The 13,136-nt window shown below is 41.7% G+C and overlaps 1 protein-coding gene across 16 annotated transcripts in view; it reads left to right on the top strand.

Moving 5' to 3' along the window:
* LOC144682644 (LIM domain-binding protein 2) overlaps nt 1-13,136 on the top strand; it is a 607,375-nt gene that overhangs the window by 363,672 nt on the left and 230,567 nt on the right. The window lies entirely within an intron of this gene.

Here is a 13,136-nt window from a genome sequence, read left to right as displayed (position 1 = left end):
ATGCCGTGGAGACCGGCCATGATGTCCTCTACCCCCACTTTGGCCGCAGGAGGGACAGCTACATCACCCACTCTGGCTTGGTAGGCAGTAGCAGTGGTGATCAGTGCCAATGCTGCACAGAAGAGGTTGGCCATCCAATGCAGATAGAGGATAAGTGGTCTCATCCGTGCCACCAGGGTAAGACAACCATCTCATCACTCTAAACTCACACACTCACAAGGCCATCACGCATTCACTGGCATCTCACTCACTGCTAACTCAAAGGACATCACCACTTATCTCTCACGCACACCCTTACATCTCCTTCTGGCCTCATCTCCTCTGGAGACTGCCTCCTCAGCCCTCACCATCTTGAGGCCACTTGCACAGATCAATATGTGCCCCCCCACACGCCTTGGGACATCCCCCCTCCCCCAGTACAGCCCTTACTCTGCAGCCTCTTCCCTTGTCTGAGGCCACTTCTTCCCTTTCCCCAAGCAACCCCCCTAGCCCTGTAGCCGTTGAAAATCCACCCCCGCCTTATGGCTGGTCTGGTAGGTAGAGACCTGCCCATGAGCCCCCTGAAATGTGATGTGATGCTGCGTGTGAAGCCTGGTTCAGATGATCGTGAGTGCTGCCTGAAGGAAGATAGGCAAACAAACCTCCAAGTCCCAAGTGAAATGCAGCCCACCAGGTGCACGTCGCTTTTGTCCGGTTGTGAAACACGTTGGCCTGCTCGGACAATCCAGCGGGTGGGGTGGGGGGGTGGATGATTCCAGTGAGCTGGGCCTATAATGATATGTATTCCCGACGTCCAACGGTGGGAAACACGGCCCACGATTGATGGGCCGAGCGGATAATTGCAAACTGGTTTCATGACGCCATGATACTGACTTTTGGCCTTTTCTCCAAATTGTCCGCTCACGCTGCCAAACACACCCGCCGCCAGTGGACACAGAAAATTCCACCCAATGTCTCTGCTTTTCAGTTTTGTTCTTCTGGAAATTAGCCCAGTGATTTGCTACGGTGTTATTAGTTACTTTTATTCATTTGTGTAACCCTGGATAAATCTTCTCCTCTACTCCATTTATATTGGGCCGTAACTTCCAGCTAGCATCGAAAAGAGATAGACCGCAGGAGTTAGAAAAAATAAGTAATTATTTACCTGCTCTTGAAAATTATGCTGACCCTTCTGTTCGCCAGAGCTGCTTGGGGTCTGCATCGAAAGACTCCTCGCAGGCCCCAGCGAAGTACACCTCCGGTGGATTCAAGGAGGCCACGCCCCCTTTTTTACAGCACTTGCTGCCGTAAAGCAGGTAAGTTTAAAGGGCCAATGAAATTGACAGGCCAGGGAGAAGGTAATTGTCTAAGGTAAGTGGATAGGACTTGGGGGTGGGGTGGCCCTGTGGGGGGATCGGGGGGATGGAGCGGGGTGGAATTGGAGGATGAGGGGGGTTGGAGGGCGGGGGAGGTGGGGGTGTTGGAAGTTGGGGGGTGAAGGGGTCAGAGGTGGGGGGTTCAGAGGTCGGGGGAGGTCAATGGGGGAGTCCTTGTGTGGATCGGTCCGGTTGTTTGTAATAGTTACCCAAAAGTTAGAAGAGGTTTTAATCCTTCTAACTTTTTCTGAGTAACTATTGGTGTAACTCTTGACAGAACCATCCGAAGTTTGCGATTTAAACCACATTTTCGGATGGTTCCCAGTGCAGTGCAATTTTCCAGAGGAAGTGTGCACTTCTGGGCAATTGCCATGCAAACCCTTATCTGGGTACTTCCCAGAGGGATTCGCCAGCGCACCTTTGGGGTACCCCCCAAATCCGACACTGGGGAGCTCAGAAGTTATGGTTTATCATTTTCCAAGAAGTATATGGCCTCCTTATTCTTCTTACCAAGGCCCATCACTTCACAATTACCTGTATTAAATTTAATTTACCATCGACATGCGTATTGTGCAAGTTTAGCATGTTAAGTACTATCACGGAGATAGCATAAGGGCTTGCCATAATGTTCTAACCTCCTCTAGATTTAGGGGAGATGCCAGTGGATTGGAAAATGGCAAATGTGACATTCTTGTTCAAGAACAAGTGTAAGGACATTCCTAGTAATTATAGGCCAGTCAGTTTAATATTTGTGGTGGGTAAGGTTTCAGAAACAATAAGCAGGGAAAGAATTAACAGGCACTTGGAGAGTTTTGAGTAGAACCAGCACAGATCGTATAAGAGGCAGATCATGTTTAACTAATCTAATAAGTAACAGAGAAGGGTAATATAGGGAATGGAATGGATGTTATCTATATGGATTTTAAGAAAGCATTTAACGAAGCAAGGCTGGTTGGCAAAACTGAGGCTCTTGAAATAGCAGGGTCAGTGTTGGCTTGGATAAAAAAATTGGCTTAAGGAGAGAAAACAACGCATTGTGGTAAATAAAAGCAAAATACTGCGGATGCTGGATGGGGGTGCAAGTGGATGAGGTTGATGATGCAAAACAGACAGAATCATATTTTCCGACCATTATATGACACACCTGATATTCAGTCGTTTGAAGAAAGGAGAAATGAATATCAGTCGAGGCGTATAACAGGCAAGCGATGCCAAACCACTACGCTTGTCCAATTCAGCCCTACATGCTGGCGTCAGAATTGTGTGATTCTGACGGGAGCTCGAAGGGGATGGTGTTCTCGTGAAATTACTGCTCTTGTCTTGCTATTAATATATTCTGCTATCTTACCTATATGCCACTCTCAGCACTTTCTTTAGCCTTTAACGCTAGCATTAACACTCCCTTTGTCTTGTATCCATGACATCTTTGTCAATCTCTCCTGTCCACCTATCCCTGACCTTCCATTTTGCTCCACCTGCTTTGCACCCTCTTGAACAATATAAATCCATCACATTTTTACCTCTTTGGCACTGAAGAAGTCATATGGACTCTAAAAGTTAACTGTTTCTGTCTCCGCTTTGTGGTAAATGCTTGTTTTTCAGACTGGAGGATGGTAGACAGTGAAGTTCTCCACGGTTTAGTGCTAGGACCACTGCTTTTATTTATTTTATTGATGTATATAAATGACTTGGTTATTGGATACAGAGTAAAATTGCAAAATTTACCTATAATACCAAACTTGGACGTTTGGCAAACAGTAAGGATGACATGATCGACTGCAACAGGGCATAGATAGGCTAGCAGAATGTGCAGACAAGTGACACACAGAATTTAATACAGAGAAGTGCGAGGTGATTATATTGCAGAAAAGATGGGGAGAGCCAATATAGCTTTTTCGGCGCAGTTCAAAAGAGTGTGCAGAGACACATGGACCTGGGGTTTCATGTGCAGAAAGGTGGCAGGACGTATTGAGAGAGTAGTTAGCAAAGGATCTTGGGCTTTATAAATAGAGGTATTGAGTGCAAAAGTAGGGAAATTATGCCGAACCTTTATAGAGCTCTTGTTGGCCACAACTAGAGTACTACATCTAGTTCTGGTCATCACGTTTTAGGAAGAATGTGAGGGTCCTTGAGAGGATGCAGAAGGAATTTACCAGATTGGTTCCAGGCTTGAAGGAATTTAACTACGAGGTTAGGTTGGAGAAGCTAGGCTTGTTCTCCTTGGAGCAAAGGAGGTTGAGGGGAGGCTGGATAGAGGTCTACAAGATTATGACAGGTTTAGATAAGGTGATAGAGAAAAGCTATCCTCATTAGCTGATCATGCAAAAATTAAGGGACACAAATTAAGCTTTGAGCAAGAGATAGAGAGGGGATGTGTAGAAGAATTTTTTATGCGGGAAGTGGTAATCACTAACTGCCAGCAAGGGTGGTGGAAGTAGAAATGCTGAATAATTTCAAAAGGAAATTGGATGGGCACTCGTGGGAAATAAGCTGGCAGGGCTACAGGGATAGGCGGGGGGAATGGAACTGACTGGGTTGGCCTACAGAGAACTGTCAGGGACTCGATGGGCCAAATGGTCTCCTGTGTTGTAATGACTCTTTGGCTCTATATTAATTAATTTTCCAAATAGCTCATGCAATGTTAGTACTGCACTTTCTCTGTATTCAATGAAAATTTCCCATTGGAGACTTTTAGAGTTAATGTTCTTCCCAGGGCAAAACTGGCAGCTAAAGAGGTGAGCACAATTCCAGACAAACACCTACGCCTAGAATTCTGCAGTCACGGCACATACAATTAGATAGAATAAATGACACAGAAACAGGCCATTCAAGCCAACCAGACCATGTTGGTGTTTATGCTCCACTCAAGCCTCCTCCCATTTTTTTTCATCTAAACCTATACTGTAACCACCAATTCCCTTCTCTCTTGTATGCTACTAGTCTCCCCTTAATTGTATCTAAACTGTTCACTTCAGCTACTCCCTGTGGTAGCAAGTTCCACATTCCTCTACCTGTCTTTGGGTGAAGAAGTTTCTTCTGAATTCCCTATTGGATTTCTTGGTGACTATCTTATATTGATGGCTTATAGTTATGCTCCTCCCCACAAGAGGAAACATTTTCTCTGTATCCACTCTACCAAAATCTTTCATAATTTTAAAGATTTATATTAGGTTAACACCCACCAAGTCTTCTTTTGTCATGAGAGGAGATCCAGCCTGACAATCCTTTCCTAATATATATGTACCCACACATTCCTGGTATCATACTTTTAAATGTGGCTGAAGCTCCAGCATGCATCTACACATGAGCAAGCAAATTGACCAGTGCAGCTCAAAACGTGGGGATACAGAGGGTATTACATGTTATGGCTTTGTTGTCCCATAAGACTTTATTTAAGACACAACATAATAACTCAGGAACCTATTTTATGGTCAATTTGGATGGGAAAACTGTTAACTTTCAGAGTGACACACACACACACGTACAGAATAATCTTTGTTCTGTGTTGTTTTCTAAATGATTGAACAGTTGATTTTTTTTAAACTGAGAATTCAAAACAACTATTATACACATAAACATTTATTTATGCAATTGTACAATCTATGTAAAGGTGGCAAGAAAAATGTTATATGTTTTCAGACACCTGTCAAGAAATACATATTTTCCTATATCTTACAAACCTCTTTTCCAATCCTTTCACTGGAGAAGTGCTATTCTTCCTGTACTACACCCTGTATCCCTTCCCCTTACAATAGCACAATCTCAGACTTACATTGCTTATATCAGAGTTCTGTGCAGACTTGTGTGCAGTTTTGGTCTTCTTACCTAAGAAAGGATATACTTGTCATAGAGGGAGTGCAGCAAAGGTTCACCAGACTGATTCCTGGGATGGCAGGATTGTCGTATGAGGAGAGATTCAGTCGACTAGGCCTGTATTCACAGGAGTTTAGAAGATTGAGAGGGGATCTCATTGAAAGTTATAAAATTCCTACAGGGCTGGACAGACTGGATGCAGGGATGATATTTCCTCTGGCGGGGGGCTTTAGAACAAAGGGTCACAATCTCAAGATATGGGGTAGGCCATTTAGGACTGAGATGAGGAGAAACTTCTTCACTCATAGGGTGGTGAGCCTGTGGAATTCTCTACCAAGAGAATTCTCTACCAGAGGCCAAGCCACTGAATATATTTAAGAAGGAAATAGATTGATTTTTGGACCCTAAAGGCGCCTAGAGATATGGGGAGAGAGCAGGAGTATGGCGTTGAGATAGAGGATCAGCCATGATCATATTGAATGGTGAGCAGGCTCAAAGGGCCAAATGACCTACTCCTGCTTTTATCTTCTATGTTTCGAATGCTATTTGTAAGTTACTATATAAAAGAGGATGCTTAAATCATAAATATAGCATGTTACCATGTGTGGCAAGTGATACTCTGCACTACAAAATGTAGCATTTCATAATGAATACCATACAGTTCATTCCCAAATAGTTAAGCAGCTGTATTTATTTTATTTATATTTATTTATCTTAGAACTCACTCAGAAAAACTTTAATTTTTAAAATCTCCAACAATAATTAAAATCTGAAGGAATAAGATGCCACACTTGTAAAGGTTAATTTTCAGTTCCAGAGAGGTTGATTGGCAATAATTAAAACTTATCACACTGAAAATTCACTTATCCTTCAATGGTTAAGCCCTAACTTTTGCTGGCATGTTTAGGGGGCATCTATCATCATGTGAGTACAGCAACTTCACCCCCTTCCAAGTGCTTCTGTGCTGCTTCTCTTGGCCAGATACTGGTGTAAAGAAACATTGGAGGTACAGGGCAACTCAGATAGCAGCTTCCTGATTTCCTGATTAAACTGCATATATGCGAACACCAAGGCCAGAATTTTCCCGTCGGCGATTTGAGGGCGGGGCCCACTCACCGATGGGAAAATTACGCGGGATGATGTCGGGAGGAAACCCCAACGTCATCCCGATCCCTTTAAATTTTCAGGAAGGCGGGCGGACAGCCTTAATTGGCCCGCCCACTCAAAATGGCGACGAGCCCCGTTTCGGCGGAGGGGGTCGGCTGTCCAGCCGCCGCCGAGCCGGTGGGGCCCGCCTGCCCATCAAGGGCAAAGTTCTGCCCCAAGTTACTCTTTAATACTGGCAAGTGCCGATATCCTCACCATTATTTCTATTGTAAAATCAAGACCAATTTCATGACTAATTTGACTCATAACCTTTCTGACTTTTCTCCATCTCCAAACAAAATAGGTTTGCCAAGCATTTTTCACAAAGAAGCATCCCTTTCAATATCTTGGTATATCCTGATATTATTGGAAAGGAACATGTGAAAATGCATTTCAATTTGTTTACCTTCTGACTGAGTGATGGTTCAGGATACAATATAAAGTGGTATGGTACTATGCTAACCAGGATGATCATGGATCTGAGTTAGCTAATCTCTGTTCATTGATGTGCCCTGATGTGCCCTGCAGGCTAAGGAGTTTAAAAATTAATCAGTGTCTTAACTAGATCCTATTGGAAAATTGCATAGATATACATACATCACGTGTTGTGTATGCACACAGGATTGGTGTTGGATGGGATACTTTTCATGGAATAAGAACGTACCAATGCTCATTTTCTAAATTCACTTATAGTACAATAAAATCTAGAGCAAATAAAGGCCGTTCAAATCATTAAGCCTCTTAATTTCTCAACAAAAACAGAATTACCTGGAAAAACTCAGCAGGTCTGGCAGCATCGGCGGAGAAGAAAAGAGTTGATGTTTCAAGTCCTCAAGTGAGGACTCGAAATGAACAAGCAGATAATCTGTTTTTGATTATGTTGGTTGAGGGATAAAATCTTCTTCTGTTATTTGAACAGTGCATTGGATCTTTTACATCTACCTGATAGGACAATAGTTGGTGCTTCTGATCAGGCAGCACTACCAGAAAGTGTTAGTAAAAATTGCTCAGGTCTCTGGCTTGGGACTTGAACCCATAATCTTCTGATTCAACGGCATGAATACTACCACTGAGCCAAGGCCAACATCGATAATAGCAAAAAATTGCGGATGCTGGAAATCCAAAATAAAAACAAAAATACCTGGAAAAACTCAGCAGGTCTGGCAGCATCTGCGGAGAGGAACACAGTTAACGTTTCGAGTCCGAATGACCCTTCAACAGGACTAAGTAAAAATAGAAGAGAGGTGAAATATAAGCTGGTTGGGCCACCACCTTATCACCACCTTCAACACCTCTTTGTCCTTTTGTCTGTGACATCTTTTGGTTATCTCCACCTATCACTGGCCCTCTGTCCTGCTCTACTTGACCCCCCCCCCCCAACCAGCTTATATTTCACCTCTCTTCTATTTTTACTTAGTTTTGTTGAAGGGTCATTCGGACTCGAAACGTTAACTGTGTTCCTCTCCGCAGATGCTGCCAGACCTGCTGAGTTTTTCCAGGTATTTTTGTTTTTGTTTTCCAACATCGATAATAGTTTTTTTTTCTCTCTGACTTTCCCTGTAAAGAATAAAGAATTTCCATTTTTGCTAAGCACTGAAGAACTACCAGCACCTGTGGAGCTGCATACCAGTAAGAATCAACATCTGCAGGACAAGGAAAATTTAATTTTGATGGGTCACAGAAATTTATAAAGAATTACTGACCAAGGTCAAGTGGTTCTACGTAGTTGACCAAAATAAAATTATCCCACTAAGTCAGTTATCCTCGTACAAATCTACTTGCTACAAATAACTGGGTTAGGTTTTTGGTTGTTAGGTTTCTGAATGACTCGCCCTCACTGGACGCCTGTAGGTATACATTCATTGACCAAGACAGTTTTGGGTAGAGGGTGAAAAACAAGAGAACTGCAGTGATGTCTCATCATGATGTTTGTAAGTTCAGTTAGTAATTTGTATTTTACATAAACCATTTTAGTGAATGGTTTGTACATTACCATTATTAATAAATAATTGTGATTTATGGTGGTGGAGTTCATGGGATTTTTAAAAACTGAAATATAACAATAAAGACTGCAAAGAAGAGCAAGTTAACACATCAGCTCAAGAGATGTTGCAACGTCATGTCCAGGAAAGCTGTTAATCCACTATTTATGATTAATCTTTCCATGAGTTTGTTTTATCTAGGCAATCACTTCTTTCCAAAAGTTATTCATTTGACGTGATAGGATGCAGTGTAAAGATAGTTTTTGTTCAACTGTGACAGTGTGAAATTAATCACCTCGCTCAATCTGTTGTGGTTTGTGAGATTTAAGACTTTAGTAAACAATTAAACACACTTAGGGCTGACTTTTTCGGTCATCGGGCTCACATGACCGGCGGGCCTGGGAGCAGCTGGGAAATGGACCCCTGACTGCGATCAGCTCACGACTGCAATTTCACGCTGGCTAGCCAATTAACAGCCAGCCAGCTTGAAACGCATGCTGAAAAGCTCAGCGCTGCCGGGGTGGGGGTGGAAAGAGGGCAGGTGATGACATTACAGCGGGCGTGGGTGAGCGCTGCAAGAAAGCTCCCTGAAGGGCAGACAGCTGCCTCAGGTTGCTGCAGACCCATGGATAATGAAGTAAAGCTCTAAAAATCTGCAAAAAAACGCCCATGCATCACAATCAAGAACCCGAAAGCATACCTCATAAAAATGCTGCCCCTGATATTTATTTTTACTTTATTTCCTAACAGAGATTTCATCCTGCCCTTGGATGAGGTTTGATGAAAAATGTAAAGGCCGCCTGGCCGATACACCCGTCCGCAACTGTAAGGATGGATGGGCCACGAAAATCGCAGACAATTACGCCGTTAATGGGCTTAATTGCTCTTTTAATTGTCGGCAGGCGCGCTTCCGGCCTTTGTGCGTGCCCACCGAGTGAAATATCGTGCAAGATGATGTCGACGCTCGCACAACACCATCTTGTGCGATTTTACGCCCAATCGGGTCAGACGCGCGTATGCCCACAGGACATAAAATTCTGCCCTTAATTTTTGTGGTGGCATTGCCAGAGCAGTATTTTAACATCAGTGGGGGAAAGTTTCCTCCATGTGCTAGATGCAATAAAAACATAAATACGTTTTATGATATTGCTACAATTCATACACAGAAGAAATGTTCACTTAGCCTGCTTCCATATTATAGCAAATCATTGTTTGTTTTGCTGTCATTTGTGATAAATTGCAACAAGTGTTTGGCAAGCTACACATTGTAAAATACTCGGATAAGGCACTTGGGTGACACAGCAGGAAACACTGCGGTAACTAAGTTGATCCAACATAATTGAGGCCCTTGATGTAAAACTAAGTTGATCTAAAATAATTGGGCTGGACTTTGCAGTCAGTGGCTAGCAAATGGCGCCAGCCATTCATTACACTTACACTTGTCTAAAGATTTTTGGAAAGGATTTTGGATTGGAACTTAGTATAAATTAGAGAGTTAAAAATCACAGCGACCTTTCTAGGGGATCTGGCACCTGTGTGAACAAGGCAAGCAATTGTGCATTGCGTTAATCAATCAGATTGAAGAATTGTTAATGAAGTGTCAGAACATTTAATTTTGTGTCAAATCAGGTACAGTGTTATGACGTGGCAGATGATGTATGCCAGGTGGACCAAATCCACAAGGGAAACTTGGTCGCACTATCGCAACGGTTTTGCAATTTGTATTTATTACGAGAATATTTGTGTGCTAACTTAAGTAGTAATGAGCCCACCAAGACCTTTAGAGATTTTAACAATTAAACTAAAATATTTATTATCAAAATATAAAAGATTTCAAGTGCATACATAAGACTATAATCACTTACTACCATAATAACTCCTAAAATTCCTAATTAGCTTGACCTCCAGTTACAGTCCCTTTAAGGCAACAGTCCAAAATAGATTTTAGATTTAAAGCAGAATCAGCAAGTTAATACAATACCCACTTGACAGTGGAATTCCAAATGGCTTTACCCTAACTTCAGTTTTGTCATACAGCAGACTTATGCACAAATGCTGGAGGCTTCATTAAGGCTATTTCACACATGCCTGCTAGATCTCACTTGGCCTTCTGCCACATAGCCTTTCATTCTCCTTTATATATGTTTCTTTCTTTTTAATGTGTAAATTCCATTGTTCCATGGGCAGGATTTTGCCCTTGGCAGAGGTGCTCAGTGGGGGCGGTTGGGAAGGCAACCACCACCCGCAATTGGCACCGCACCGTGATTTTACATGGCTTTCATACGTGACTTTCATTACAACAGGTAGCAAAATAGAGAGCAAAAGAAAGATTGAATTTATTTGGAGGGATAAAAGGGACAGAAAAGGTTTAAATAATAAATTTTTAAAATCTTCAACAATAATTAAAATCTGAATGAATCAGACTCCACACATGTAAAAGTAAAATTTCTGGACCAGAGAGGTCGCTTGGAAAAAATTAAGACATAATACATCATTAAATGGTTACTTATACTGGAATGGACAAGCCCTGACTTTTTCTGCTGTGTTTAGTTTCTATCTTTGAGGAAACTTCATGTTGTTCAATATACTTGAATAATTAGTCTGTTGGTGGGATGTCATTATTGCACAGCTTTTGAAGGGGCAGGGCATCATGGACAGCACCTTCCTGACTTTTGTGCTTAACTGTGTGTGTGCACGGCTGCCAGAAGCTGCTGTATAATTTCCACGTTAACAACAATGAGCGCTGTTAGTCTCACCCTTATTTTGACCCCAAAATCTGGCCCATTGTTCAGGTGGCCAACTCCCAGAGGATTTATCAAAGTGCCTCAAATGCTGAACCAACAGTATACAGTGAAAAATATGAAATGTCTTTGGTATATAGCAGATCCAAAGTCAAACCTTTGAAACTTCTTGTCTTCTCGACATAGGAGTTGAGGGTCGTTGGGGACAGGCAGGAAAGTAACGTTAAAGCCGCAATCAGATCAGCCACGATCGTATTGAATGGCAGAGCAGGCTCAATGGGCTGAATGACTTACTGCTGTTCCTATTTCTTATGACCTTATAAACCTGACACCGGATCTGTGGGAGGAATGAACAAGGTGGGTGAGAGGCAAGGTGAATAATTTCCCTTGAGGAATGAAACATAGGGTTCTGCCATTCCTCCACATGGAGCATTTTCAAATGTTCAGCAGTCAAAGATTTCCAGTCCAATGCACAAAAGGGTGAGACGGGTTATTATTTTGCTGTTCAGGTGGCAGGTGTGGCCTCGCAGTTATCCATTTCCACTAAAAGCAAGTTGCGCATGAAGTGCAGATAAATATCATGCATCACTTGACTTTCAGCAGTATGCCTTCTGCACTTCTTCTGCTAGTCATTGCATGGGAAGAAGGTGATGTATTATATACTTTTAACAATTTTTAAAATAAGAAGCAAGGATAATGTTTCAGTAACATTCATGTTGAAGATTTATATTCGTGAAAATTCAATGACATTGTAAGGAATATGCAATGAGATAACTCGGAGAGTGTTGTGTCCTTTGGAATTAAAGTTACATTGCTGTACAGAGATATATGAAACTATGAAAACTTATCAGGAAATGTCATACAATTTAAGTCGATATAATTCTTGAAGTGGTAACATTTTAGCTGTAGTAACAGGTTACTATGTAATACTTATTGAATACTAGATTTTTTTTTACATCCCACAGGGTCAACATCTGCCTTTGTGAATTATACAAAAACTTTCTTGTATTGATGTCAGGGTAGGCTGCATTATCCCCCACCATTCATTCACCATTTCCATCGTTGCTGGATTATGAATTGACTGTACCTGCTGATTGTTGATTATTTACTGCAGTGCATTCAAAACCTGTGTATTCCTTTCATAAATCCTAGAGGCTGTCTTCCTGTGATCTTTTCTACAAAGTGCCCTGACACATCTATAAATTATTTTGACAAGGGTGATATGTGAAAATCAATACCAGTTTATCAGGTGTCATCAACTGGACATTCATGCTAGTTGGCCTGATGTAGGACCTCTTCAACAGCTGTGTAATTGAATAGGGCTGAGGGCACAGAAAGTGCCGATTGCCAACTGACACTGATAAATAACCTTTCAGCAGGTTTGCTGCAACCATGTTTGGTACGTATACTCAACGCAAAACCACAACTCACCCTAGATTCTTTTTCAGAAGGAGGACCGCTTTCTTGTTCAGTACTTTATCAAGTGCTCTTTACTCTTTTATGTTGTCTTTTCTGCTGTTTACCATGACTACTTATTTCACAGCCATATTATCAAAAGAGGATTTGGAGCCCAGGCGGAGGTTATAATGGCAAAATACACTTGAAGACGATGTTTGGAATGTTTTAAAAAACCTTTGGCTGTTGTCTTGACAGTGATTTGAAGCAAAATTTGTTTCCTTCAGTGTTAGCCATTTCAATCACTGAATATTTAAATTTACACATCTGATATTCCATGAAGTCCAGCTCCGTAAAATAAATGATTTTAACACTTTGGATATTATATCACTAACTGTGCTGACAGTGTTGATCAATGAGTGTGAGAAGAGTTATGAAGGTCTTTCTCAGGGTTAAGGCAGGTATTCTGCTGTGGTGACATGAGGTTTAGTGTAACTATAGTTAATTATCTCATTATTGGGCAATAAAGCTTTCAACAGTGCTCAAAGAATGGAATAAATTAATTAAGCTAATTAAAGAATTATGGTAGTTAACTGAATGGATAGTAGCCATGTTGCCTTGACCATCGAGGGAGAAGCAAAATATTGTGATCTGGTACTCTTGCATTATTTAATGTCATTGTGACTATTGTAAGTAATATCATA

The sequence above is a fragment of the Cetorhinus maximus genome, chromosome 1 (genome assembly GCF_964194155.1).
Source record: "Cetorhinus maximus chromosome 1, sCetMax3.hap1.1, whole genome shotgun sequence".
Lineage (NCBI taxonomy): Eukaryota > Metazoa > Chordata > Chondrichthyes > Lamniformes > Cetorhinidae > Cetorhinus > Cetorhinus maximus.
This window is presented reverse-complemented; position numbering and strand designations above follow the sequence as displayed.